Source organism: Amblyomma maculatum, chromosome 1 (genome assembly GCF_055883805.1).
Source record: "Amblyomma maculatum isolate TAMU_Amacu chromosome 1, ASM5588380v1, whole genome shotgun sequence".
NCBI classification, from domain to species: domain Eukaryota; kingdom Metazoa; phylum Arthropoda; class Arachnida; order Ixodida; family Ixodidae; genus Amblyomma; species Amblyomma maculatum.
Window position 1 is genome coordinate 219,833,529 of NC_139344.1, and position 27,382 is coordinate 219,860,910.

General features: G+C 48.8%; 1 non-coding gene across 1 annotated transcript; it reads right to left on the bottom strand.

Moving 5' to 3' along the window:
• Window positions 1-7,973: 7,973 nt before the first annotated feature.
• Window positions 7,974-8,047, bottom strand: TRNAS-GGA (transfer RNA serine (anticodon GGA)). The gene has a single exon. It is a non-coding gene; the product is annotated as a tRNA-Ser (tRNA).
• Between the last annotated feature and the right edge of the window lie 19,335 nt (window positions 8,048-27,382).

A 27,382-nucleotide genomic window follows, 5' to 3' on the forward strand; every position in this document is an offset into this window, starting at 1 on the left:
GACTCTGTTTCTCTTGAGCCAGTCATCCTGAATAATTCCTTGGCAAGTCCGGGTTTCCAAGGCACTCTGCAACTTGTCTTCAGGAGAGATTTCTGACAACCTACAGCATCACAACCACGCTAAAAACTCAACCGGTCAGCCAGCAAGCACGGCACAAACTTCGCTAAGTTTTGCCAGACTATTTCCCTCTTATGCCCCCATCTACATTAAAGGGCAGCTTAGCAGCACTTGGAACGCGTCCACAAATTTGAAAATCGCATTTTCAAAACAGCACTTCAAACAAAGATACAATACAAATGTTCAAAATCCTATGTCAGGAAGAAAAACACCAAGAAGTGAAAACTGGGGCTTCTTCTCATGTTATGGGCTCCGACTTAAGCCATCGGCGTTACCGTTGAGATCACCCGTTTCACTAATGCTTCGGCTGTCCGTTTCACGGAACAACCGTAACTTCCTGTTTCTGTGCAAATACCTACATGAGGATGAATCACTCACTTTCATGAACAACCTATCCCTCTCCTTACGGGTTGCGCACCAGTCACGCATTTTCTCGGCACGGGCGCATTTGTGCCTTTGGGATAGTCGCTTTCTTTTTCGCGATAGCCTCAACTTGCTCCACTCTTTCTCGCGCCTGCCTTTCCGTTTCTTTTTACGGCAGCACTGAAACACAGGCTTTCTGCTTTCTTTTTGCAACCGTTTCAGTTTTCTCTCCTTACGATGGCAGCATTCTTTCTCGCGCCTGGCCTTTCGCGTTTTTCGTCGGCAGCGCTGGAATACTAGCCTTCTGCTTTCTTTTTGCAATCGTTTGAGTTTGCTCTCCTTACGATGGCAGCATTCTTTCTCGCGTCTGCCTTTCCGCGTTTTTCGGTGGCAGCACTGGAATACTCTAGTCCTACTTTCTTTCGGCGCGAGCTCTGGCAAGCTAGCGGTAACCGGAGCTAGTAGGACACCGGTGTCGTCTGAGTGGTCAAAGTGCGGCGCCGCGTCTGCATCGCGGCCAGCAGCGCATGACTCACCTCCAGACAAGTCCGCACAACGACTGCTCACGCCAGCCCTCAAGCTGGGCATTTCCTGTGGCGGCGCCGCGGCTGCATCGCATGACTCACTTTCAGTCAAATCCGAACAACAACCGTTCATGCCAGCCCTCAAGCTAGGCATTTCCTCTGGCGGCTCGCCACTCACGTCACCTCGCTCAGAGCTAACCGGCGCACGATCAAGCTCTTTCGACAGCTGGGGCGCTTCGGATAGCGTGAGGGTCATGTGTGCTACGTCCGCGTTCGCACTGGGGTTGCTTTCGCGAATACAACCTAGCGTGGTATCAGGGCACGAACGATTCTGACTCTGCTCTGGTCGCTCGCTGTCGCCTTCGCAAGTCTCGCTCTCTACAGCGGACGCGCACTCCTCGTTGGTCTGCCCTGGCTGATCACAACTCGCGGGCTGCGCTGTTTCCCTGATCGGCACTTCGTTTCTCTGCTTGCCCTGCTCTACGACACAGCTGATTTCGGAAACTGAAAGTTTCTCCTTTTCTAGCTCATTTCCATCTACATCGCGCTCTACACAAGCTTCTGCTTTCGACTCGAGAGGCGGTTCAGTTATTGCCAGTTCCCCACTCTCATTTGATGGAACTGTATCTCCTACAGCTATTTGGGTCGGCGTGCAGTTCACCTCGCTTAACGGCGTCACTTCGGACTTCCCGCCGATTAAGCATGTGCTAACCGTCTCAGCTAGTGGCTCGACCAAGGTAACACGATGCTCTCCTGTTAGAGGCTCGGTCGGCTCGCTACTGCGGTCACCTTGCTCGGCCGCTTCCCCAAGCTGTTTCTCACACTCCGGTGCAAGTTCGATTTGCTCCGGAACTTCCGCACTGTCTAGCCATTCGCTTACAGCGGCTTTCAACTGATAGGCCAAATCAAAGTACGACTCGTCACAATGTTTCTCGCTCTCATACCTCTTCCGAAGATCAGGAGGCGTTATCTGATATCGTATCAGCAATGACTCTTTTAGTTCATCGTAATTTTTCAAGCGGTCGCCAACCAATCGCTTGATTTCTTCCGACGCTTCAGCGGAGAGAAGAGCTACCAACTTCTGCGCCCAACTATCTCGCTCGAAGCGTTTACTTCTACAGAGACTTTCGAAGTCTGCCAAATACTTTGCCATATCCTCGGCGATGAGGAACGGTGGCGTACCCTCTCGCGGTATCGAGCCGTTATACTGAAGGGCATTGAAAGCCTTAAGCTTTTCCACGCTCATTCTATGGGCTGAAATCTCCAGCTGCATCAGTTTCCTTACGCGGGCGTCCTTTTTCTCGTAACGTTCCCTACGTTCACGATCCTCTTTCTCGTAACGTTCCCTACGTTCACGCATCTCTTTCTCGTGACGTTCTCTACGTTCACGTTCCTCTTTCTCGTGACGTTCACGCTCCTCTTGACGTTCGTCAATGATCTCAAGGCATTCCAAAAGCTCGTCATCTTCAGCTTCCAACTCAAGAATAGCCTTTAACACTTCTGGTTTTCTGAGTTTGTCTGACAAATTCAGACCCAACTCCTCCGCAAGCTCCAGCAATTTCGGTTTGCGCAACGACTTCAAATCCAAACCCATGGCTGTTCCGAATGCTGCCTTCTCTACTGCCCACTATTGCCTTGCTGCACTTAACCCAGCAACAACGACAACACAATTACCAGCTCTGTTCTCTACTTAACAAAAGCCTGGCAAAACTCAGTAGAAGAAAGTCCCGCACTCACCAACCTCGCAGCCAAGAATCCAACGCAGTCGTTCCGCTGCAGGCAACCAGTCATCACACAGGGCTCGTTGCACTGCTCCCGCCTTTCCGCTGAGCTGCTTTGATTCACGGGTCACGCCTCGGACATCTCCGCTCTTCCCACCAGATGTTGCACCTCAGTCAGGCCTGGCTCGTTTCACCGACCACGGTCACCGCTTGGTCGTCCTCGTCTCTCCGCTGTTCACCAGTTGTTGGACGACGGTATCGCCTGGCTCGTCCCTCCAACCACGATTACGGCTTGGTCGTCGTCATCCCACCGCTGCCACCAATTGTTAGGTTTGGGTCGCGAGTGCCGGGGTTGCGTACCGCTGCGGCGCGCGGCCCCTTGGTAGCGTTGGCCTGGCGGCTCCGTGGACGGCGGACGGCATCAAAGGTGCCAGCAAAGACGAGGCGTCTTTTAACGAAACAACCTTTACTGCAACATCATGAAGAAACGGGCAGTGAAGCTGGCCCGGAGAGATTACAGACACTCTCACACAGCTGGTGTCTAGCGTCGTGCCAACGGCGTGTCAAAGTAGTCTCTGTCTCAGCGGAGTCGGCCGCTGCTTTTTATAGTTTTTCCAGTTCACAGGGAAAGGGTAAACCCTCACAGGAAAGGGAGAGCCAAACATGTTGGTTCACGACGAATGACTCAATCGCAGGTGTTCCGACCTCATCTCCTCCACCTCCTGCAGACAGGAGAGGGCGACGCACTTTCCCTCGAGCTCCAGGCTTGGCCAGCTTTTGCACACACACGCACGCACACACATTTGGCGCGTGGCAGGAACACGCTGAGACTTGTCGGCGGGAGGAAGCGTTGCGCGGCCGATGAACGGCGCCGAAATGGCCGATCCGCTCGCGGTTCTGCCTGTTGCTATGCGGTGGCCGCGTCAGCTGTCCCACTTCTCGGGGGAGAAACGTAACAACGCCTGAACTGAACTGAACAATTCATATACTTGGCAATGTGTGGTATTATAAACATTATTTTAATTTTGCAAATTTTAATGAACTTTTTACACGATATTATGCTTAATATGAAAACAACAAATGGTTGATATTTATGACACCACTTGTGCTCGAAGTGGTAAAAAAAGGCCAATAAATGGTGAAGGTGATACTCGATGCAGTGACTTACAAATGAGTTCACCTGCTATATCGAAAGTATGCAAGAAACTTCTAAAGCGTGAAAGAAGGACACTCTCACTGAAGACTCATTTCAAGCCTTATATAGCTACCCATTGAGGCTCTCTTCGGGAAAGTAAGGTTAATGTGCGGAAGGGAATGACATATGCCAGATGCGAGGGCCGTAACTGCTAGCGGCACGACTACATTGTCAAACGGGCGTTTCATCTGAGACTAAATCAAGGCACGGAAGGAAGTGATGGCATCTCCTACCATCCCATTTTCCACTGTCACATATTCCGGTTCACCTTACGTCGCTGGATATATCGTTTAGTTAATCAACTTCGGGTCTTACGCTTGCGCTATTCTTCTTGAAACTAGCGAAAGAAGCAGCCCCATGTACGCTCTTCTACGAGGACAATGTTCTAGTGGACTGCATTATCCGAAACCAGAGCTTGTTGCCCTATTGGACAAACCTTTTTTTTTTTTTTCGAAAAAGCTTCCGTGCACCTACAACACACAAATGTTCTCGAAGTACTTAAGATCCTGATTCAGTCAGCATTTCAGAACTCAACACTGAGTTGCCAGAAAGGAATTGACAACAGCTATGTTATTAGGTCCGTTTCTTTGATATTTGAAAAATTTCTCAGAATTCTTCTTCTCAAATAATTATACCAGGAAAGTGACAGAGAAGATCGAAAGGCCAACTCCTTATGTGCACAAAGCATGCAGGAAGATTTTGAGCCTGAATTTTCTAGACGCAGGTCGCATTTTGATGAATTGATGAATATATATTGCAATGTGTAACTTTGAAGGAAAATTTTTTTTATTGTTTGCTGCTCTTTTCGATTCTGCTTAACTGTTTATGACCATTTCATTGATTAAAAGTAGTCGCGAGACTACATATACATCTTCGGTCTTTCAACCGACTGATACGTTTTGAACGAAGCTAGAACAGCCCAGTCCACTAGACAAGTGAAATTTTTACTATATGAGTAAATTTTTGTTATTTGCTCTGAATTTGAGACGCGCCACGAATTTTTGCCGGTGCCTCTTCTGATCTAAACGAAAACGGTAGCGGTTGACAGAATCTCCACCCAAGAGTTCACCATGCACTCACGTCAGGTTGCGCTACATCTGCTTAAAACATTCAAAGGCAGATTGCATAGCCTGGTAAATTTATTTTTGTACAAAAGTTAGAGTTAAAAAATGTTGAAGTGTACCCGAAGCTTCATTCGACCGCGTGCACGGCCGCACTGACGAAGGAGCGCGCGCGTATGCGGATTGTTGACTGTATTTTATTCCTCGTACACGATAAATGTTCGATGTTGATGACGGACTTTGTATAAACCATAAGGGGCGAAATGTCAGGACCTGCCAGTTGCTACTGACGCGGGCGAAGCTAAAAGCGAGCGCGCGTTTCCCTGGCGCGTGAACGGCTGTAGCGGAGGAGCAGCAGTGGGGCGGTGGCGACCCCACCAAGGCCCGGCGGGCGGTTGAAACAGACCCCATTGGAGAGGCCGTAAGAGAAGAGAAGCGCTCTCTCCTTCGAGACCGGCCGTGGCTGGAGCAGCTGGAGTTTGCTCCGCGACGCCAGCGCTCGGTTTCCAGCGGAGCGGAGAGGAACTACAAAACCTACGCCACGGCCGGTCTCGAGGGAGAGCGCGCTTCTCTTCTCTTACGGCCTCTCCAATGGGGTCTGTTTCCACCGCCCGCCGCGCCTCGGTGGGGTCGCCACCGCCCCACTGCTGCTCCTCCGCTACAGCCGTTCACGCGCAAGGGAAACGCGCGCTCGCTCTTAGCTCCGCCCGCGTCAGTTGCAACCGGTATGGTCCTAATTGATTACGAAAAAGCATTTGACTCAGTTGAAACCTCGGCGGTGATGCAGGCATTGCGAAATCAGGGGGTAGACGAGCCGTACGTGAAAGTGCTGGAAGATATATATAGTGGCTGCACAGCAACCATAGTTCTGCATAAAGAAAGTAACAAAATTCCCATAAAGAAAGGTGTTAGGCAAGGAGACACAATCTCCCCAGTACTATTCACAGCTTGTTTAGAGGAAGTATTCAGAGACTTGGAATGGGAGCAGTTAGGGATAAGGGTAGATGGAGAATACCTCAGTAATCTGCGATTTGCTGATGACATTGCCTTGCTAAGCAACTCGGGGGATGAACTGCAAATAATGATTGATGACCTAGATAGAAAAAGTAGAAAGGTAGGCTTGAAAATCAATATGCAGAAGACTAAGGTAATGTTCAACAGCCTCGGGAAGGAACAGCAGTTTACATTAGGTAGCGAAATACTGGAAGTAGTAGGCGAATATGTCTACTTAGGACAGGTAGTAACCGCAGATCCGGACCATGAAAAGGAAATAACAAGAAGAATAAGATTGGGATGGTGCGCATTTGGCAAGCACTCGCAGATTATGACTAGCAGCTTACCGGTATCGCTCAAGAGGAAAGTATACAACAGTTGCATCTTGCCTGTACTCACCTATGGGGCTGAAACGTGGAGGCTAACCAAGAGAGTTCTACTTAAGTTGAGGACAACCCAGAGGGCTATGGAACGAAAAATGGTAGGGGTAACATTAAGAGATAGAAAGCGTGCAGAGTGGGTCAGAGAAATAACTCAAGTTACCGACATTCTAGTGGAAATTAAGAAGAAGAAATGGACATGGGCAGGACATGTAGGGCGAAGAGAGGATAACCGATGGTCGCTGAGGGTAACAAACTGGATTCCAAGGGAAGGAAAGCGTAGCAGGGGGCGGCAGAAAGTTAGGTGGGCGGATGAGATTAAGAAGTTCGCAGGGGTCAAGTGGATGCAGCTAGCACAGAACCGGGTTAAGTGGAGAAATATGGGAGAGGCCTTCGCCCTGCAGTGGGTATAATCAGGCTGATGATGATGATGATGATGATGATGGTCCTAACATTTCGCCCCTTATGGTTTATACAAAGGCCGTAATCAGCATCGAGCATTTATCGTGTACGAGGAATAATATACAGTCGACAATCCGCTCACGCGCGCGCGCGTCTTCGTCAGTGCCGCCGTGCACGGTCGGATGAAGCTTCGGGTACACTTCAACATTTTTTACCCCTAAGTTTTGTACAAAAAAAATAAATTTACCAGGCTATGCAATGTGCCTTTGAATGTTGTAGGCAGGTGTAGCGCGACCTGACGTGAGTGCATGGTGAACTGCTGGGTGGAGATTCTGTCAACCGCTACCGTTTCCGTTTAGATCAAAAGAGGCACCGGCGAAAATTCATGGCGCGTCTCAGATTCAGAGTAAAGAACAAAAATTTACTCATATAGTTGAAATTTCACTTGGTTGGTGGAGTGGGCTGTTCTAGCTTCGTTCAAAACAAATCAGTCGGTTGAAAGACCGAAGATGTATATATGTAGTCCCGCGACTACTTTTAATCAAGGAAATGGGCATAAACAGTTAAGCAGAATTGAAAAGAGCGGCAAACAATAAAATTGGTCTTCATATTCACCAATTCATCAAAATGATACCTGCGTCTAGAAAATTCAGTCTCAAAATCTTCATGTGCGGCTTGTGCACACAAGGAGTTAATTGGCCTCTCGTTCTTCTCCGTCACTTTCTTGGTATAATTAATTTAGAGGAAGAATTCTCAGAAAATTTTCAAATATCAAAGAAGCGAACCTAAAACATGGCTGTTGTCAATTTCTTTCGGGCAACTCAGTGTTGAATTCCCAAGTGCTGATTGAATCAGTATCTTAAGTACTTCGAGAACCTTTGTGTGTAGTAGGTGTACGGCAGCTTTTTCAAAGAAAAAAGCTTATCCAACAGGACAACAGGCTCTGGTTTCGGATAATGCAGTCCACTAGAATATTGTTCTCGTAGAAGAGTGTACTTACATGGGGCTGCTTCTTTCGCTAGTTTCAAGAAGAATAGCGCAAGCGTCACACCCGAAGTGGATTAACTTGTTTGTCAAATATTTAGGGGAATCCCCCAAGGTGGAGTAGATTTGTAATAAGGGAGTAATTACTCATTGCATCCACCCAAGCGCAGCCATACGGCTACAAAGGAAAGCTATACAGCTTTCTCAGAAACTTCGTAGTTAAAGAAAAATTCGTCCTGATCCGGGAATCGAACCCGGCACCACCGCCTTTCCGGGGCAGTCGCTCTACCGACTGAGCTAACCAGGACGGTCAGCAGAGCAGACGGTAGGGCCAGAGCGAATTGATCTATAACTCGAAGTGGGAATGGTGTTTGTCAAATATTTAGGGGAATCCCCCAAGGTGTAGTAGATATATTAACTTAACAATATATTAACCGATGTAAGCTAAACCGGAATATGTGACAGTGGGAAATGGGATGGCAGGAGATGCCATCACTTCCTTCAATTCCTCGGTTACTGATTGCGGCACAGCAGAAATGACTTTTTTTTTTTTTTGGCATCGACGCAAGGTGCCTTGATTTCGCTCTCAGATGAAACGTCCGTCTTGACAATGTAGTCACGTGCCGCTAGCTGTTACGGCCCTCGCATCGAATGTCGTTCCCTTCCGCACATTAGCCTTACTGTCCCGAAGAGAGCTTCAATGGGTCGCTATATAGACCTTGAAATGTGCCTTCAATGAGAATGTCCTTCTTTAACGCTTTAGAAGTTTCTTGCATACTTTCGATATAGCAGGTGAACTCATTAGTAAGTACTGCAATCACCTTCATCATTTATTGGCCTCATTTTACCACTTCCAGCACAAGTGGTGTCATGAACATCAAACTATTTTTGATTGTTTTCATAATAAGCTAAATATCATGTAAAAATCTCAGTAAAACAAGGTTTGTTTGCAAAATTAAAATAATGTTTGTAATACAACACATTGGCTAATATATTAATTGTAATAACATTTAACACTCAACCCTACAACGTTTACTTTGACTGTTATACTAATACTTTATATCATGCAAGCATTTTGCAATTTACATTACATTTTTATGAAATTATTTTCATCTTTGGTGTTACATGGATGGTTTCGCATCTAGCGCTGAAAGACGGTTTTGCTGTTGCAGACGAGTTGTTGTCATGTCAGCCTTCAAGAAGCTTCACTGCCCATTCAGTTTTTTTGATATTCCGATTCTTGTACAGGCTTGGGGAAAATTCGGACTAAAATGGACAAAAGTAGCTACCATATGCCACAATGTATGTCATATGCTTGTCGAACGTTTGCTGAGCGATAGTGTAAATATAATAAAGACTCCGTTCACATGTGTAGTAAATGACGACATGCCGCTGCAGCATCTGCCTTCTGTGTCCTTTCATTTCGGGGCTGTACTCACCACGAAACCCGCGAGCGACAGCGCGAAACCAGGCAAAAGCCCCCCGCCGCCGCTGAAGCGGACGCGGAGCGAACAGTGAGCAGGTCGCGCCCCTTGCGGCGGCGGAGAGCGTAACTCAAGGAGAAAAGTTCCCATTGTTCCCGCGGCGATTGAGAAGGCCGTAAGAAAGAGCGCGCGCTCTCCCTCGAGACCGGCCGTGCCTACGCGCATCCGCGCCCGCGCTGCTGTCTGCGGAGTCTGCGCAGCCCGCTCGCTCGGGAGCGCGTGCTACAGGCGGCCGCACGTGCACGCGGAGCGGGAGAAGGAGAGTGAGGACGAGGGGGGATGGTCGTGCGTCTGTGCGCGCAAAGCCGGCGCTCTTTGCCAGTGGTGTTTCTTATTTTTGCTTTTTTCTGTGCCCCGGCTGACATAGAGGCTGGCTGGAGGCACGCTTTTTATCGGTGCTTTCGAAAGTGAGAAATTATGATTAATTGATCGCCGCGGACATTGTTTTCAAAGAGCGCTTGTTGGGAGGCTCAGACAAAAAAAAAAAAACATGAACGCGAATTCGGTACTCGAAGGCAGAGGCAAGCGACAGGTATTTTAAAGGACTTGAGGCGGCACCTCTTGATGTCTCTTACATGTTGTTCAGAGAATGAAGGGTCCAGCCTTCTCGTTGAGAATTGATACACGTGTACACAGCGACGAGTGCTCCGGGAGCTGGTTGGGGAACTTCCTTTCCATTTGTGATTGCTCACTTGAAAGGGGCCTATTCAACTCTTTGAGGACAGACGTTTTAGGCGATGCTGCCGTCGCCGTGGTGCCTGCTTTCGGCGCATTTAGGACGCGTTCCCTACAAAGGCACAAAGCATGCCGCCTTACTCTTTGGTTCCTTCTGACAGCGGTCAGGGGGAGTTCGCTGCTGTGGCGCTGCCATCCGAAATCAATCACTTATCTACCTTTAATGATGAGAGGTTTCTTAACGACCTGGATCACTGACGAGAAGCCGAGGCATGCCATTCTTTCGGCAGTTTCCTCTCTCCGTGAGACGAAGAGCGAGGAAATGCCTGACTTTTCATGCAGGAGGGGACATCTCTCCAAGTAAACCTTTGTCTTTTTAATTCCACAGCTACGCTGTGCAATCCCTAGTTCAGTTATCTCCTCTAGCGAATGCGCAGTTTCGAGCTCCCGAAGCAGGATCGCGTATGAGGATAGGACGATTAACGTATGTGTTTTCTCTTTATAAGCGCCGAGTGATGGCATTAATGACATATATCTGTTTCTTGAGGCCGACTTGGTTCTGCGATGGCTGCTGCGGCACCGCCAGTTACAAACAGAGGTGCGAGATACGAGCGGTCCGAGATACCTAAAAAAAAAGAAAAAAAAAAAACCGACAACCATCGTTTCAACACGAAAGAGAGAAAAACACTTTCACGAGTTTTGCGAAAAAGCGCGCCGTCACTTTTTCATTCCTGTTTTTTTTTTTTTCTTGCCCCCTTTGTTGGAGCGCGACGGAGGCCAGAATGCGGCCGGAGGAGGAGAGAAACAACCGAGCGCGCGCACGCAAACACGTGCTGGAGAGCAGCGCGGAGCAGACGACAGCATGCTTTTCTATGCGGCGGGGAACAGACGACGCGGCCGCACTGCGCGTAGGTTTTGATGAGATCTCCATGGAGGGCGCTGACGCAAAGAGCGGCGCAGCGCCCCCTGGCCCAGGTTTCCTCCCCTATAGGTGACGTAGCCTACACGTCACGTACGCGTTCTCGCGGAGTCTTTTTTTCTTGAAGAGGAAGCGCTCGCGGAAGGTAGTTTTGTCCACGCCATGGCTCCTCCTCCAACACAGTCTTCACCCCTCCCCCATGGCTCCAAGCAGTAAACAGAATATTCCTTCCCCGGGGGAATGAGTGAGCGCAGATTTTGTGCGTTCGCAGTCTTTTGCTTTCGTTCTCTTTCTTCCGGTGGTCTGGCGGGGTTAGAGCTGTTCGAAGCGACGCAGGGACTTCTAGTCGCGAGTCCGCTTCTCCGCAGCGCGCTGCAGGGATTGTGATTGCTTCCTCACTACAATTAAAACGTGCAAGAGTATTCACCTTATGCGGGGCCTCAAATATATTGAGTACCTGCGCATGAGTTATTTGCATACACGCGCGCCCACACACATGCAGTTTTTTAGTGGCAAAAAGCAAATAACTTTACAGCATCTTGCGGCGCGTAAACGTTGATGTTTGGAATTAAGCTGTGAAATTATACAAGATGTTACTTAGCTTACGGATACGTCAATATATATGTATATATATATATATATATATATATATATATATATATATATATATATATATATATATATATATATATATATATATATATATATATATATATATATATTGTGAGCACTGAGTGGCGCTTCATCTTCCACACGGCTGAACGTGCTGCTTCATCTTTATCCTGCTGCTCCCTCTTGTAGATACCCATCGTCATCGCGGAGTGTGTTTGGCTGCAGTATGCGACCAAGGCTTCAGGTCTGCAATAAAGCCTGATCTCCCAAGTGCGACCTTCGCGTTACCTTATACGTGGTGGAGGTGCGCCTTGATTTCCCCGCTGCTTCGTCACCTGCATCCACCTGGAGCTTCGTCCTGCCGCCGTTTGACCCCGACCACCATCGTCATGACTCAAGAGGGCCACTCCGCTATTCCGGCCTCTACCAACTCGACTCCAGCTCCCCTTGCCACTTGGACTGTCAGTAGCCGTCAGCGCGACCCGTAGATGTTCGCCGGTCTCCGCGGCGACGACGCTGATGACTGGCTCGACAGCTACGACCGGGTCAGTGCTTTCAACCGGTGGGACGATTGTCTTAAACTAATTAATGTGTCCTTTTATTTGACGGATGTGGCCAAAACGTGGTTCCTAAATCATGAATCGACGATTCCGGACTGGGCTACCTTTAAACAAAAGTTACGCCAAATTTTCTGCGCTCCTACTGTTCGCACGGAGTCCGCCAAGAAGAAGCTAGAAGCCCGACTTCAGCGGTCCAATGAGACATATACCTCTTATATAGAAGATGTTGTTGCACTTTGCCGGCGCATAAATGACACCATGCCAGAGGCCGAGCGGGTTCGGCATGTCCTTAAAGGTATTGGGCCACTCGCCTATAACGCCCTGGCCGTGCAGAACCCTACCACAATCGACGCCATCATATCGACTTGTCAACGCCTTGACGAACTACAGTCAATACGCCTGCAGCCTGATCCCACTTCATTTGGTTTCACTGCCGACGCTGACCTCCGTGCGCTTATTCGCGGAATAATTCGTGAAGAGCTCTCGGCTCAAGGTAATTTGTGCCGCCCTGCATCTGAGCTACACCCTTCAAGTGCCGGCCTGCGTAGCATTGTCAAAGAAGATCTGGCCTCAATGACCTATCCCCCCCCCCCCCCAACATCGGTCGCTCCTACCATCTGTCAGGTGCCAACGTACGCCCAGGTCACGTCCTTGCCGACCGCAGTTGCAGCGCCTACACCACCGGCGCCTACCACTGCTCATGTCGCTGCATTGGCACCACCTACCGCGGCGCCGACATACTACCCCAACTGGCACCCAGCCCGCCCTGTTTGTTATTACTGCGGGTACCGAGGCTATATTTCCCGCTTCTGTCGTCGCAGGCTCCAGAATGAACGCCGCGGCTACGACTCATTTGAAGCAGACTACCCTCCTCGCTTTTCCGGCTCTAACCACCGTTCATTCCCTGATAATCCCCGACGTTCATCATACCCGCCAGAAAGCCCCGCTCCGCCTGCTGGTTACAGGCTTTGAAGACGCCGTTCTCCTTCGCCTTTTCGCCGCTCAACCTCGCCTCGCCGTCAAGCTTCTCTGACGACCCCCCGCCTATCGGAAAACTGACCACTGCAGTTTTAGGAGGGAAAACTGCACTCTTCGACCATCCCAAAAATCCTCCGGAACGTCCCTGGAATATTATTTTAGTGTGGGTTGAAGGTTTATATGTTGAGACTTTGGTTGACACGGGCGCCGCTGTTTCTGTGATACACACTGACTTGTGCTCCCGCTTGCGAAAAGTGAAAACGCCTTATGATGGACCTGAACTCCGTGGAGCTAAGGGTGCAATAATTCGGCCTTTTGCTAAGTGTACTGTGCGAGTTTTTGTTGATGGTGTCCGCCACCATGTACAATTTGCCGTGATGTCACCGTGCGCTCACCCAATTATTTTAGGCTGGGATTTTCTGTTTGCCGCATCAGCCAGCATTTCGTGTCGCGACAGGGTCATTTACATGAACGAGAGCGATCCGTCTTCTGAACCTCCCGGGCCCCGTCATCGCCTGCTTGCCGCTACTAACTCAGTGTTGCCTCCTGGATGCGAACAACTTGTCGCGCTTACTTCTACTGACATTGATAACGGAGATGTGCTAATCGTGCCTTCTGATCGCCATCTGACCCGTGGAATCGCGCTACCACCAAGTCTTGTTCGGTTTGAGCATGGCACAGCGCTTGTCGCTGCTTCGAACACTTCCCCAGAGCCCATTGTGCTGACTAAAGGGACATGTTTTCCTTGTGCCCTGGACATTCACCCGGTGTCCCTCACCACCCTCACCGCCCCCTCTTCCTCACCAGCAGCTTCTTCCGATGCTTCTGTGTTCTTTTTGGCACCATCAATCCTGACCTTCCTGCGACTCACCGCCAAGCTTTGCAGGAATTACTTCGAAAACACCAAGCCTCCTTTGATGTCACTTCTCCGACCTTGGGCCGAACGTCTTCTGCACAGCACCGCATTATTACAGAAGGTACTTCTATTGTTAGCCGCCGCCCTTACCGTGTTTCCTTATCAGAACGTAAAATCATAGAAGATAATGTGAATTATATGCTCCGACGAGACATTATTCGGCCCTCAGCTAGCCCCTGGTCATCTCCGGTCGTCTTGGTAAAAAAAAAAAAGGATGGGTCCGTGCGTTTTTTCGTTGATTACTGCGCACTTAACAAAATCACTCGCAAAGATGTTTACCCTATGCCACGAATAGACGACTCGCTCGACTGTCTTCAGGGCGCCGAATATTTCTCCACTTTGGATTTGCGTTCCGGTTACTGGCAGATACTGATGCACCAAGCCGACAAAGAAAAAACCGCATTCGCTACTCCCGATGGGCTTTACGAATTCAATGTCATGCCTTTTGGACTTTGTAATGCCCCCGCTACGTTTGAGCGCATGATTGACTCTTTTCTTGGAGGACTTAAGTGGAAAACATGCTTGTGCTACCTGGACGACGTAGTTATTTTCTGTGCGATTTTTTCCAATCATTTATGCCGCCTTGATCAAGTATTAACGTGCCTGGCATCCGCCGGTCTCCAGCTGAACACAAAAAAGTGTAATTTCGCCAAGAAAGAAATCAAGATCATGGGTCACCTCGTCAGCCGCGATAGCATTCGACCCGACCCTGACAAGCTTGCTGCAGTTTTGAACTTTGCACGCCCTCAGCGGACTAAGGAACTACGCAGTTTCCTTTGCCTGTCTTCATACTTTCGCCGTTTCATTCGCAATTTCGCTACCATTGCTGCACCGCTCCACCGCCTCCTTACCGACCGTATCTACTTTCAATTGATCCGAAGAATGCGAAAAAGCTTTCCAAACCCTAAATAATGCCCTCACTTCGGACCCTGTTCTCGCTCACTTCGACGACACTGCTGCTACCATTCTCCACACCGATGCCAGCAGCCTCGGTATCGGCGCCGTACTTCTGCAACGTGACACCGCTTCTCGGGAAAAAGTAATTGCGTTTGCCAGTCGAACTCTAACACCAGCGGAACGCAACTACACCATCACTGAGCAAGAGTGCCTCGCCGTCGTTTGGGCAGTTCAGAAATTCCGCCCCTACTTCTACGGCCGCCATTTCATGATCGTTACCGATCACCACGCTCTGTGCTGGTTATCAAACCTCAAAAATTTGACTGGACGCCTGGGCCGTTGGATTCTGCGTTTGCAGGAATACCACTTCGATGTCATATTCAAATCGGGTCGCAAACATCGAGATGCCGATGCTCTTTTCCGCTGCCCGCTCCCAGAATCACTACCTAGTGCTTCTTCGCGCCTTCCTGCGTGCACCTTCGACGTCCCAATGTCGTCCAGAGCTCCAAACATCGCCTGTGCTACTTCGGCCGCTGCTCCAGATCGCTACGCCATTATGTCGCACCAGCGAGCAGATCCCTACTGTCTTTCCCTAATCAACCTTCTCACCGGTGCTTCTCACCCTCCTACTGCTAGGATGCGCAGGCAACTCCAAAAGTTAAAACTTGACAACGGCGTGCTCTCCCGTTATATTTATTGCTCTGAAGGCACCCGTTGGGTCCCCGTTATTCCGAGAGCGCTTCGCACCCGTATCCTGGCGGCTTTCCACGATGATGCTACAGCCGGTCACTTAGGCTTTCATAAAACTTACCACCGCGTGAAAACCCGTTTCTTCTGGCCAGGCCTCGCCTCAAGTGTGACAAAATACGTCGCCTCTTGTCTGCCATGTCAGCGCCGCAAACGGTCCACTTCTCCTCCTGCTGGCCTACTACAGCCGCTACCTTGCCCTGCTACACCTTTTGCCGCTGTTGGCATAGACTTATACGGGCCACTTCCATTGTCCGCACGAGGTAATCGCTGGATCGTCACCGCCGTCGACCACCTAACACGCTACGCTGAGACCGCTGCCCTGCCTAATGGCTCAGCACATGAGGTCGCGACCTTCTTTTTGGAATCGCTCGTACTGCGCCATGGGGCCCCTCATGTGCTTCTCAGCGATCGTGGTCGGACATTTCTGTCGACGATTGTAGCCGAAGTTATTGAGGCCTCAACCACATATCACAAATTGACCTCCAGCTATCACCCGCAGACAAATGGGTTGACTGAGCGGTTCCACCGCACACTTTCTGACATGTTGTCTATGCACGTCGACCAGGACCACCGAAACTGGGACGTAATACTTCCTTTTGTTACGTTCGCCTACAATACGGCTGTACAGCGGTCCACAGGTTACACCCCGTTTTTCCTCGTCTACGGCCGTTCTCCCGCTACCTTTCTTGACGCCTCTTTCCTTTCTACACATGCCAGTTCCTCATCCTCTCTTCCTGACCAGTTCCTTTCCCGAGTGGCCAAATCTCGCCGGCTTGCTCGCGTCAACACGGAAGCTAGCCAGGAAGACCGCAAGTCTCGCTATGATGCAACCCATCGCCAAGTTTCGTTCCGTCCCGGCAACGAGATGTTACTTTGGACCCCATTACACACTCCTGGCCTTTGTGACAAGTTAGAGCACCGTTACATTGGTCCTTACACAGTTCTTGCAAAAACCTCCCCGGTCAACTATCGCGTCTCCCCTGTTTACCCTCCTCCGGACTGTCGTTACCGTGGCACTGAAGTTGTCCACGTTTCACGTATGAAACCTTTTATTCGGCGCAATCCTGCGGACTAATTGCGACCAGGCTGGCCGCTTCAACTGCGCGGGCGAAATAGTGTGAGCACTGAGTGGCGCTTCATCTTCCACACGGCTGAACGAGCTGCTTCATCTTCATCCTGCTCCCTCTTGTAGATACCCATCGTCATCGCGGAGTGTTTGGCTGCAGTGTGCGACCAAGGCTTCAGGTCTGCAATATAGCCTGATCTCCCAAGTCCGACCTTCGCGTTACCGTATAATATATATATATATATATATATATATATATATATATATATATATATATATATATATATATATATATATATATATATATATATATATATATATATATATATATATATATATATATATATAGTTGTATGTACGTAATTGAGGCGTAACTTTTAAGGTGCAAAAGCGGCTGATTGAGCCAAGTAAACGACAGCAAATCTTCAGCACTCCCTCCGCTGCCTCTCAAGCCAGACCAGCCCATACCTCACATCTAGCGAAAAAGAAGAAAGGAAGCAAGCGTGCATACTGCTTTACCGAGGGCAGCTCCAAGCCGTCACTCGTTTGAAACCACGCTGTCTATACGTTGGCTGGCCTGCCCGCCCCTACCCGCCCCTCCTTTCAACCTCTCCCTACTAATAGGGAAAAAAAGTTACGTAGAGCAGAGATACGTCACTTCTGCGTGTCCTGTGGACGTTCTTTTATTTTTTTTTTATTCTACTGGGGCAGTGAGAAAAGCGCTTGGCCGTCGAAGCGCGGTTTCGAGCTGGCGGAGGGAAAGCATCTAGCCGTCCGCACTTGACAGCACGCACGCTTTCTTCTGATTTTTTTTCCCTATTAGTGGGGAGAGGTTGAAAGGAAGGGCGGGTAGGGGCGGGCAGGCCAGCCAACGTAGACAGTGTGGTTTCAAACGAGTGACGGCTTGGAGCTGCCCTCGGTAAAGCAGTATGCACGCTTGCTTCCTTTCTTCTTTTTCCCCAGCTGTGAGGTATGGGCTGGTTTTGCTTGAGCGGCAGCGGAGGGAGTGCTGAAGATTTGCTGTGCCGTTTACTTGGTTCAATCAGCTGCTTTAGCACCTTAAAGGTTGCGCCTCAATTATGTATATACAACAACTATAATTTTAATATATATATATATATATATATATATATATATATATATATATATATATATATATATATATATATATATATATATATATACTGACGTAACCGTAAGCTAAGTAACATCTGGTATAATTTTACAGCTTAAAAACATCAACGTTTTCGCGCAAGATGCTCTCATGCAGCTAAAGTTATTTGCTTTTTGCCACTACAAAACTGCATGTTTGTGGGCGCGCGTGTGTGCAAATAACTCATGCGCAGGTGCTCAATATATTTGCGGCCCCGCATAAGGTCGGTACTCTTGCACGTTTTCATTGTAGGGAGAAAGCAAACTCACAATAATCCCTGCAGCGCGCTGTGAAGAAGCAGACTCGCGACTCGAAGTCCCTGCGTCGCTTCGAATACCAGCTCTAACCCCGCCAGACCACCGGAAGAAAGAGGAGGAAAGCAAAAGATAGCGAATGCACAGAACCTGCACTCACTCACTCCCCCGAGGGAGGAAAATTTTGTTTTTCTGCTGCCCATAGTCATGTCAGCACTGCTTGGAGCCATGGGGGAGGGGAGAAGACTGTGTTGGAGGAGAAGCCATGGCGTGGACAAAACAAACTGCCGCGAGTGCTTCCTCTTACAAGGAAAAAAAAAAACAAAAACAAAAAGACTCCGCGAGATACGTGTACGCGACATGTAGGCTGCGTCACCCATGTGCCACCCATGTGAGGTCCTTAACGCGCAATCATGTGACATCAAAGTGACGTAGAGCTACGTTACTTCTGCGTGTCTTGCCGAGGTTTTTTTTTTTTGTCTTGCTTTTTTTTTCTACTGGGGTAGTGAGAAAAGCGCTTGGCCGTCGGTGGTGGTGGTGACAAACGTTTATTGATTTAAAAGGGGTGGAGGTATGCATGAGCCGGATCTTTGAATATCCAGCCTTTACAGATACTAGGTGGACCCGGCGTCGGCCGCTGCCCGGGCGCGCTCGACCAAGGCCTTTTGGGCCTGAGGTCATAGCAGCCGAGTAGGGTTGCCTCATAGGTCCTCCCGAGTAGGGTTGGGGTGAGGAGGAATAGCTGGGTTGGATGGGCAAGCCCACACCATGTGGTAGATGTCTGAAGACTTCTCCGCACAGTGCGGACAACTGCCCGTGAAGGAAGGATTAAAACGTTTTAGTGCTGCCGGACACACAGAGTGTTGGTATACAGACGTAGTAGAAGCCGCTCCTCCGTCTTAGATAGACCTTTACTCTGGCGAGGTAAAGGCTATGGCAAGATTGATAATAAAGAACAATGTCTTTAAAAGAATACGCGGGTTCGAATTCGAGATCCTGATCCAGGGGGTCGAGATGGGAAGCCCGGAAAGAAAGCGCGCGGGCGGCGGCGTCGGTGGCCTCATTACCCTCGAGACCCATATGAGCAAGAGCCCATACTATTTTCCGGTAAGCGGGGTCCCCGGTATAGGTGCAACTTTGAAGTAGTCGATAGGCTAAGTATATGGCGCCCAGCCTTGCTCGACGTTCCGACAGGCCCCTCGCGATCGGAGATAATTGTTTTGGAATCAGTGTGGGTAGCTGCCAGCGCAAAGGCGACTTCCTCCGCATGGGTTATGTCACGGGTGCGAAATGTAAGCCTGTTAACAGTTTTGGACTGGTGGACCACTGCGGCAGTGTACCATCCCCCATGGTGGGGGCCGGAAGCGTCCACGTAGTAAATGCCGGGTTTCGACCCATAATGGCGGCCCAGGGCTTCCGCCCGCGCCGGGCGCCGGCCATTGTGGTCTTCACGTGTCATGTTTTTAGGAAGAGGGCGTACGTGGAGGGCGCATCTCCACTTGAAAGGGGACGTACACGTTCTTCCATAAGGGTGGTATGTTGGATGTGTAGCCGGGCAAGGAGGCGGCGACCCGACAGTGTCTTAGAAAGGCATGTGTTTTGGTTGGTTAAGTGAGCCTCTCGGATCTCCCGGAACGTATTCACCATGCCCAGGCCCAGTAGACGGTGGTTGGAGGTGTTCACAGGGAGATCGAGGGCTCTCTTAAAACTTTTGCGCAGGGTGACTTCGAGTGCATCCTCGTCTTGTTTCCGAAGGTGGAGGTAAGGAGCCGAATACAAGATTCGACTGGTCACGAATGCATGCGCCAGCGCAAGGCGTCTTTGCACCGCAACCCCCCCCCCCCCCCCCGTTTGTTAGAAACCCGGCGGACCATGCGGCCCACCTGGTATGAATGAAGAGCCCCAGTACCCGGACTTCTGTGCGTTCAGGAATTGATCCTATCTCTAAAGAGAGCTCAATTTTGGCCGTACACTTTGGTGGAAGAGTACAAATTGTGTACAAATTCAGATTTTTGAGGGAAGCATTGAAGACCGCAGCGGCGAGCATAACGGTCCACTATGGTTGCCGCTTGCTGCAGGTTGGCCTCAATATCTCCAAGGGAAGCTTACGTGGCCCACAGGGTGATGTCATCGGCATACAGCGCATGCTGCACACCAGCGACAGCACCCAACTGGGCCGGCAGGTGCATCATAGCCAGATTGAATAAGAGAGGAGACAGCACTGTACCCTTTGGTGTTCCTCTGGTTCCAAGTTGGAACGGGCCATGTTCGGTGTCCTGGGTTTTAATGTAGGATTGGCTATCTGTCAAAAATTGCCGAATGTATCTGAACGCGTTGCGTCCGCAACCGGTTTGTGAAAGGTGAGTCAGTATTATCTCATGAGTAACGTTGTCGAAGGCTCCTTTCAAGTCTAAGGTGATTATGACCCTGTCGTTGTGAGGGCATTCGACCGGGTCAAGAACGTCCCGATTAAGTTGTAGGAAAACATCCTGTGCGTACTTGTACGGGCGAAATCCGAACATGGAGTTTGCGAAGATGTGTTGATTTTCCATGAACTCGGACAACCTGTCACGCACCATCGTCTCCATTAGTTCGCCCGCACACGAGGTTAGAGAGATGTGGCGAAGGTTGTCCGTGTTAATGGCCTTGCCAGCTTTTGGAATGAAAGTGATCAGAGCAGTCTTCCAATCGATAGGGAGTGGCGCGTCCCCAAGCCAAATTGAATTGATGTAATCCAGTAAGGACTGGTAGGCCGGGTCGGGTACGTTAGCTAGTAGTTTGACTAATTTTGTCCCGACCCGGGGCTGTGCCACGTTTCATTTTCTCCAGGGCCGCCCGCAGATCGTGGAGCTGGAACGGCTGATCCAGCTCAGCGGGGGTCCTGGGTAGTGCACAAGTATTGGTCCCGCAACTTGTGCGCTAGCTGAGTTGTGTTGCCCTGAAAGCTGTGTATGGCACGTTGTAGATGTTTCTGAGTTTCTGTGTGTCTGCGTTGGGTTGATAAGAGCGCGGAAGAGCCGCCAGGAGCGCGGCTTCTTGCTGGTAGTGGTGGAAAGCATTTATTACAAAAGGAGAGGTTGCTTGGAGAGCCACCCCTAGTGGGCTCCTGCCCTAGCCGTCCGCACTCAACAGCACGCCCGCTTTCTTCTGTATTCCTTTTCCCCTATTAGTGGAAAAAGGTTGAAAGGAGGGGCGGGCAGGCTAGCCAAAGTAGACAGCGTGGTTTCAAACGAGTGACGGCTTGGAGCTGCCCTCGGAAAAGCAGTGTGCACGCTTGCTTCCCTTTTTTTTTTTTATTTCCCTAGGTGTGAGCTATGGGCTGGTTTGACCTGCGCGGCAGCGGAGGGAGTGCTGAAGATTTGCTGTTCGCGTGTACTTGGCTCAATCGGCCGTTTTGCACCTTAAAGTTAAAGTTATTTGCTTTTTGCTACTACAAAACTGCATGTTTGTAGGCGCACGTATGTGCAAATAACTCATGCCCAGGTACTCAATATATATTTGCGGCCCCGCCAGGGACTCCGGAACTGGGGGGGGGGGGGGGGGGGGGGCTCTCCCCCAAAAAACTTTTATTCCGAGGGGGCGGCGCCCCCCCCCCCCCCCCCCCCTTATTCCGCTGCTCACACTAAAATCATTTTTATGAGCGCTCAAACTCTAGAGCGTTAAAATGTAGACTGTGTTGTAAATGAGCTAGCATGGACTGCCACCATTTTGAAAACTTTTTCGTTGCGTGAACTAAATTAATACTCTAAAAAAAAAAACAAGTATTGAATGACTGACTACAGTTGATGAGCAAGAACCAGGGGATTGAAACAGGCCGTGCGCGAACTTCCTTAACTCGATGTGTACTATATTGTTCGCGCGTATACTGCTTTGAACTAAGATTTTATTTTAAATATATTTCATATCAAATTAAGGCCCTTTTTCATTTCTTTGCCTAAGTTTCGTTCGCTGGCTTGAAAATTGACTGATTGCAAGAATAGGGCACCCTTGAGCCAACAACCCAATTTCTTCTCGCAAAGAATCTGAAGGCAAGTTGTTGGGACCCTTAAACAACCTTTTTATTGGCTCCCTAAAGTTACGTATTCTCTTAAATCAGCTTTTCGATTGCTTGAACTTGAATCATGTTGGTAATTTTGAGTGAGTATAATAACGAGTATTTTGAAAGTATGAAGTGCGATAGTGTTTTAGAAGGCTGTATTTGCGAACAATTCATGGCCTCATTCTTCTTTAGGGGTAAAACATGGTTTCAAATCACGTAAAACCAAATTTACAGAGTGTAAATTTGGGGTTAAATTTAATTAAAGAATTAAGATAAAATAATAAAATAAAAATAAGAAATAAAATCAAAATTACCTGAAAAATAACAATTATGACCTGACAAAATTTGCCCCCCCCCCCCCCATCAAAAAAAAAAAGTTCCAGAGTCCCTGGGCTCCGCATAGGGTCAATACTTTTGCACGTTTTCATTGTAGTGAGGAAGCAAACTCACAATCCCTGCAGGGCGCTGGGAAGTAGCAGACTCGCCACTGAAGTCCCTTCATCGCTTCGAATACCAGCTCTAACCCCGCCAGACCACCGGAAGAAAGAGAACGAAAGCAAAAGACTGCGAACGCACAGAATCTGCGCTCACTCGTTCCCCCGGGGGAGGAAAATTCTGTTGTTCTGCACTGTTTGGAGCCATGGGGGAGAGGAGAAGACTGTGTTGGAGGAGGAGCCATGGCGTGGACAAAACAAACTGCCGCGAGCGCTTCCTCTTACAAGGAAGAAAAAAAAAGTCTCCGCGAGATACGCGTACGTGACGTGTTGCTACGTCCCCCATGTGTCACGTGATTGAGCATCAACTACCTGCAAAAACATTCTCCCGCTTCGGGACCATTTTCCTTCCTCCATGTTCGGGACAGCGCGGCCGTTGACAGGGCATTGTTCAAAGCAGCTGCGGCGACGAAGAGAAGGCTCACCGAATGGTGGTGTGCAGTTCGCCAACTGTGATGAAGTTTGGGTCGGTCGGGGGGGTAGGGTGGTTTGTGTGTTTGTGGGTAGGCGCGGTCGTGGGATGTGACCGAGTGAAGTGCTGTGTGTGACCTTCTTAGTTGTGTCTTTCGACAACTGTGTTGTTAACTTTTTTTTCCGGCTGGGACACCAACCTGGTGTCCACCCGATACAAAGGGACTAGCCAGCATTATCATCATCATCAACTGCTTCGCACGCACGGCCAGGGGGGGGGGGGATAAGTTCCGATCATGGTTCCGATGCTTCATCGTTACGTTACTTGTCGAAAAACGTGTACTATCAGAGGCTTCTTTGTGCTCAGTTTTAGAGCTAAAAGCCATTATTTTAGAGGAAATCGTTTTACAGCCCGAGCTGATAAATATGGTGAGACATTATTGGTGCAACACATAGGACGATGAGGAGACTGTCTCCTTTCTCGATAAATACCGAACATGCTGTATGTCATGATCAGCGACCTAACCATCACGCACCTTACTCATGAGCGATGGTTGGTGAATAGGACCGCTAACGCCGGAGAGGCCATAGGCCGCAATGGAGACCTGAACGTACGGTTCATCTTGCGATGCTCTTTCTTTTGAATGAATGAATGAATGAATGAATGAATGAATGAATGAATGAATGAATGAATGAATGAATGAATGAATCCTTTATTTGAAGGAAGGGGTGGCTCTCGGCCGCTGTTTGGGTAATTAGGGAGTTAGGATGGATGGGAGTGTATACCTTCGTCTTCACGGTTCTTCAAGCTGTTGCGTTGCTTGCCATGATCTTCGCGCTGTAAGTCGACCTCTAGCTCTCACACTACTCGAAGCTAGACCGCTTTCACTGCCGTATATGTAGCAATGAAATGTTGTATTGCTTGATAGAATCTGATCTGCTAGGGTGGGCATGTCATCGAGTGGAATATGCGTAATTTTGTTTCTTCCTCGTGAAAACAATGGACATTGCCATATAAGGCACGTGTTTCAGGTCTGCTGTACACTGTTCCTGACAGTGGGTGCATATGTTGTGTTTGAGTGTTTCGTGTCTTCCGAGAAACCACTTGTCAAGTATGTGGTGTGTAAACTGCGTTTGTTATTACTTTGTTGAGAAATATCTCTAGTGGTCGAGTGAACCCTTTCGTACGTGTTGTCAAACACCGGTGTTGGTGTTGCTTATTCATATAACCTAAGCTTGCTGCTGTGTTTTATTTTGGTGCGTACAGTGCATTATGTACGCGCCAAAATAAAACGCGACAGCAAGCTTAGGTTATATGAAGCAACACCAACGCCAGTGTTTGACAACACGAAAGGGCTCAGACACTGGGACATACTGTACGGACGGGGGAAACGCAGCCGCGCAAGCGGGTGGGCTTGCCTAATCCGATAGACTTAAATCCTTACCAAACAATGCTCACTAAAGGCTCTCCGGGCAGATCGATGATGCACTATGTACGCACCGAAAAAACAAAAAAAAAAAAACAAAAAAACAACACGACAGCTAGCTTAAGTTAGGTTATATGAAATGTTTTCGACAGCAGCCGCCGCTTCTGACTTTCGTAGTTGTTGATGATGGTGATAGGTGACCTCCAAGCCAAAATGGCACATGGAATGTGGGAGTTTATTCTAGTACAAATGGGTTGCAAAATCGAGCTGAAGTGCAAACTGAAGTGAAGTGAAGTGAATTGGTGATAAAATTAAACCAATTACTCAGAATTATTCACCTTTTTTACTTGAGGCTTAATCACAGTGACGATAGTAAGCTCATTTTAACTGAAGTTAATGGTAGGCGCAGTAGTAGACGCACTTGTCAACAGCACCAAGTTCTAGTAACGTTGAGCAGCACGACCAACGTTCGCGCAGCGACCATGCGACATCAATGGTGTCTATGCAAAAAATTAGGGCGACACTTGAGCCTGTATACTAATCGTTTTCTCAAATTTTTTTATTGATTTTTATATATTTTCTCTGATGATCTGCTAAGCGATGACGTCAACGGTAAGCTCGAACGCCGCTTTTTAAAACTTTATGCGTCCCAGTACGCGTTCAGTGGAATGCGCTGTTTGTGTTCGATGCAACCGGGGGGACTCCGCCATTAATTACGCAATAGCGTTCCACATACACGGAAGCTGTTTTTCAGTTTCTGTTTTTCATTAATTGTGGATTTTCGCATTACAATGGACAACAACACCGACACCGGCTTTTCTGCGATACGGGGCCCTTACGCTCTCACCTAAAAGGAGGCTAAGACGTCCAGGGGACCAGAGTATGTACAGGGCAACGTTCTTAGATACAGGACACAAGACCACCGAAAGAGTACGGTGAGAACAGCTATGGACAGTGCCTCCTTTAGTTCTCCAGGGGCCCCATTCTCGAAATTCGCTTTTTCGGCCGTGTTGTGACGTACCCGTGACGCGTAAATTGGGATCGGTACTTTTCCGACAGCAGCTTCGTGCGATCGCACTCATTCAGTCGGATCTTCAGTATCTTGAAGAAACCAAGGTCCTTCTTGTTGATTTCAGCTTCTGCCCCTTGGTCTGACTCCGACTATTGCAGCCGACAATAACGCAGTATACCATAGCTGGCGGCGAAGTGCAGAACTGTAGCGCAGCAGCTGACAGCTTCGCCTGCTCGGCTCGAACTGAACACAAAGATGGCGCATTGCCCCACAATGCACCGCGCTCGATGCGTCAGTAAATACTCCTTAACGCGTCGCGCGGCAGGGCGAGGCTGAAGAGACAGTGAGATACTTAAATTGCACATGTAGTTGCGGTCGTTGCGATCACAGCGCATCATAGTACACATGCTGTCGGACGTCCAGCAGCAGCTAGGCTGAGCGAACGGCGGTACTCGACGCAAACCCCACAAACAGCCGGTCGTCACGTGTGAACGATACCGTACTTGAGATGCGTGTATGTGCGCATAAGTTTCATTTATAGACTTCAGTCGCGCAGAGAAATCGGCGAGGATCAGGATCGAACTGGACCAAAATATTCAGACCCACGGCAGCTTTGCACATTCACTTTTCAGCTAGTGCGTATAAAGAATTTGTTTACAAATACTGAGAAGGAAGCGCTCAGTAGATTTTCGGGCTGCAGTTGCCACTAGAGAAAAGAGACACGTGTCCGACGTCAACACTGGCCTTCTCAAGGTATCACTGCCGTTGGAAACCCCACCGTTTCCATCATATGTTAGCAAGTCTGCTACGGCTACGTGTCGGCTTCAGTGGCATAGCGTGCGGATATCGGCCCGGTGGAGCGACGCGTAGTGTGAGTGCAAGATACTCAAACTATGAAAACACGTATAGTGGAGAGCTCAGGGATTAGACCATACCATATCTGGCAATCTTAGCCTGCGCTGGCATCGGACCACCTTTAGCGTGTCAGTTCCATCTAAATGCGATCGTCGTGACTTAATTACGCGTCTGAGAGCCGAGCGCCTATAATCATTATTGAGCCATCGTAGCGGCGACGTTTGCAAGCAGCCGCACAGGAAACATTACTGCGAATTTCGCCACAAAAATAAGGAGATATGATTTTTTAGCAGCAATGAAAATGCAATAAAAGAAGCGTAGCCAGGTACTAACAGCAACAGGTTAGATTTCACGCTGATGGCAGTTAATGTATCCTGAATTAGACATAGTATGCTGTATACGCATTTCACTGCATGCAGAGTGTGTCACTGGCAGATGTATTAATTACCTTGTTAAAATAAAAAAACCGTCGGTATAATTCTCCTTGGTTTCTGAGCATGTTGCATAAAAGCATTTTATAAAAGTAGCAACACTGCTCGTCTGATGCAGGTACACATTACACCACAATGTCACAAGTGAAACAAAATTTTTGAGGCACAGCCCAGTTCCTTTGCTACTGTTTAGCAGTTTTGCCCTTGAAATAGCATCTGGTGCTTTCTTTCAGTGCAGCAAGATTCCTTGGAGGAGAGAAGGGTGAAGAGGTAGGCTAGAGAAAAATGCCTTCACATATACTATTTGACGTTGGGAAAGTGAAGGAACAGACATGAAGAGTGAATATGATATATGATGCCTTATTACAATAAGCTAGACGCAGTATGGAAATCATTTTCTTGCAGCAATTGTCATTGTAATGTGCATTCATGCACACATTAACCAGTGCACATGTCACACAAAGCCCGAACCTGTCTCTGGGTGAAGCAAGGGAGCCAAAGGGGAAAACAAGCATGACTTTAAGGACACCATAAGTAAGAAGTAACAACACAAGAAAAGCAGAAGCGCACACACGGGCAATATTAGACAAAAAGAGGCATGAATTGCAAGACTGATGGGGCCCGCAGCACACTACTTTTAGGAGAGACAGCAACGCAAACGGGTAGTGTTCTGGGTTTTTTGGCAAAGGTTCATTAATGTCAGGTGATA